The sequence below is a fragment of the Benincasa hispida genome, chromosome 2 (genome assembly GCF_009727055.1).
Source record: "Benincasa hispida cultivar B227 chromosome 2, ASM972705v1, whole genome shotgun sequence".
In the NCBI taxonomy this organism is placed as follows: Eukaryota; Viridiplantae; Streptophyta; class Magnoliopsida; order Cucurbitales; family Cucurbitaceae; genus Benincasa; species Benincasa hispida.
This window is the reverse complement of record NC_052350.1, coordinates 35,473,092-35,476,321: the sequence shown is the minus strand read 5'-3', so window position 1 is coordinate 35,476,321 and position 3,230 is coordinate 35,473,092. Positions and strand designations below refer to the sequence as shown.

At 29.8% G+C, this 3,230-nt stretch overlaps 1 pseudogene; it reads left to right on the top strand.

The window, feature by feature from the left end:
• The first annotated feature begins 203 nt into the window (after positions 1-203).
• Positions 204-2,154, top strand: LOC120072064 (annotated as a pseudogene).
• The last annotated feature ends 1,076 nt before the right edge of the window (positions 2,155-3,230 follow it).

Here is a 3,230-nt window from a genome sequence, read left to right as displayed (position 1 = left end):
GCACTCATGAGGAAGTACGAAGTTCACTATCGGGTCACCACACCATACCACCCTCAAACAAATGGACAAGCTAAAATTTATAATCGTGCAGTCAAGATTTCCCTTTATTTATTTTTGGAGGACACAAATATATTTCATTTGATTGTTTTTGTGAGCTTTTAAGTTCTCTAAGATATTTTTTCTTTTTTTATATATATTTGTAGATGGAAATCAATGTGTTTGGAAAGCCCATTACAAATAACACTCTAAAATCCATGCCTGAATATCATGGAAAGACAATAGCACGACGAGATAGAGCACATGTGGCGCTTAATAGGAAGAATACTGAAAATAAATACGAACAAGCTTGAGAATATGTTGAAACTCTAAAACAACAATGGGGAACTGAAGTCTCTACCATTTTCTTAATATATAATGACACAGGGGATACCATAACATATGCTTGTCATCATGACTGGTATGGTCATGTTGGACCTGGTCCTTATCCACTTAAGATTGAAAATGGTCAATGGGGTGGTTTTCTTCACGTCAAAACTGTTGGACATGCCAGTGGCTCTATTGGCGCTATTGTATATCGTGGTCAAAATAATGATGGTGCACATTATGATTGGATCGCATCTTGATCCAATCCATGGAATCAAGCTTCGTGGAACAATACTATGAGTCAATCCCCTTTTATGGCCTAGAATTTACTTTTCGTTTCATTTGATTCTTAATATTTTAAATTCAATCTGAAAAAACTCGAGTATAAAACCTGTGTTTCAATGTTTTCAATAATCATGAAATTTATTTTAAATAATTAAAGACATCTTTCAAAGTGATTATGGACATGTAAATCTAATTTTAATCATGTTAAACTCATTCCTATACATATTTAAAGATCCAACTTTTAATAAAATATTATTTTTTCTTAATCAAAAAATAATTTGCAAAACTTTTACATTTTATGTAGGTCACTAATCAATATTATTTAAAAGAATTTTTATAATGAGAATTACATTTGACCAAAATGCTTAATTGGAGTTCTTTCTTTGAAGCACTTATATAAAATGAGCTCGACTTCAAAAGAACTACTCCAATATGTTTCGAAAGTCATCTTGCTAATAAGTAAACGAGAAAAATGTAAGATTTTTTTATTTGACCAAACTTGAGATAGCTCAATCAACATAAGAGTATATTAATAAAGGCTAGTTGCATAAATAGAATTCAAGTCCAAAATAATAGAATATGTAGTATAAGGATAAAATAATTGCATATATAGATCAAAAAATGGTAAAAGACTAAAAAATTCATGCCTAGCCACCAATTTGCTCGCTTCTTCCCAGTTTTGTCAAATTAAAAGTTATCGCTAATAGCAGTTATCAGTGATAGCCTTGATAAAAGATTATTAGTGATAACTACTATGGTAATCAAACTTGTTAGTCTTCTTTCAAAGTTGATCACTATTTATAAATCTATCATTGATAGCAACTGATAGCCTTAAGTAGTAATATTTCAACGTTAATTCCAATTGATGAAAGTGAATCGATGATAGCTACTAATAATTGATAGCAAATTAAAAGCTAATATTTCAAGATTGTATTAATTTTTCTAAAATTGAAAGTTATCGCTGATAGAAACTATCATCGATAGCAATTGATAGAAGCCATCAGCGATAGCAGCTATCAATGGTTATCACTGATCGCTGCTATCATTGATAGCTTTTAATTTGAGAAAATCGGGAAGAATCGAACAAAATGGTAGCTAGGCATGGATTTTTTAGTCTTTTACCATTTTTTATCTATATATGCAATTATTTTATCCTTATACTACATATTCTATTATTTTGAGCTTAAATTCTATTTATGAAACTAGCCCTTAGTTTATGTTGGTTTTCTTAATGATCATATGATCATTTCAAATTACTTTATTTACTTTTAACATTTGATTTATGATTTGTGTTTGGTAGGCATATACTATGGAAATAAGCATTGGCATCACATCTCTAATGCATTATATAGCTCGGGCCTCAGCCACTCAGACAAATGGAATGAATGCATATCAAAAGTGGTTATAGGAGAGGGTACCAGTACCATATTTGAGGCAACATTCACTCTCGACAAGGCTTGAACCTCTCTTAATGCGTACTTCCTAAAAGTATTTGAAGCTTTATAATTTATACAAGTTATATGTACTACTAAATCCAAATACCTCTAAATAATGGCTATTGTGGAGCTTTTATCTTTAAGATTTTATGGGCTGATATATAGTATGTTCTCGAGCCTCTAATTTGGATTGGGGCAATTGCAATTTTAATAAAATAAATAATTGGACTCGTGTTCTTAGGTTTTACTTTTTTGCAAGCATGTCAAAAAATTTCTGCCTGAAAATTTGATTGCTATCTGATTTCTATGTGATTGTTATCTGATTTCTATGTGATTGCTATGTGATTCCTACGTGATTGTCACACCTGCAATTACAAAAAAGTTGAAGTCATGACTTCGGTTTCTTAAAATGTACTTACCATACAATGCAATTTCCCATTTAGATTTGTATGGAAAAAATATGTGCATTTTTTAAACAACACTATACATATTTATTGTTTCTCTTTTTTGGAACACTTGTTTATAAGCCTTACCCTGAGATTTTTTATGTCAACTCTAGAATTTAAAATTTTCAGTTTGATGACTATGTATTGAGAAATATTAAAAGATCATAATTATAGGCTAAAATTCTATTTTGGTCCTTAAATTTTGAATTTTGTTTTATTTTAGTTCTTAAATTTTCAAAAACATGAATTTTAGTCCTGAACTTTATTTGATAAAATCTGTTTAAGGATTAAATTGCATCCTTAGAATCTTTCTATATGATATTGGTTCATTCATATCCCCTCCTAAACTTGGGTTGTTAGATGATTTAATAATAAAACTAAATAAACTTGGCAGTGGCCCAGCACCACATTGATGCCATCATCCTTTTTCTTTTCTGTTCTCTTTCATCTTCCTTTCTTATGGCACAATATCACAAAAAATTTACAGAAAGGATCAATATCATAGAACGTCGAACCATAGAATTATTGATCTTGATCAAATGAATTAGGTAAAATATTTGGATTTGACAATTTTCCAGGAATGGAAAAATTTCTAAATCAATAAAACTGTTTAATTTTATAATCCAAATAATTCTAATAGCATGTTGTTCACACCGTAGATTGTTAAAACCAAAATAAACTGCAAATTATTCAAAAATAA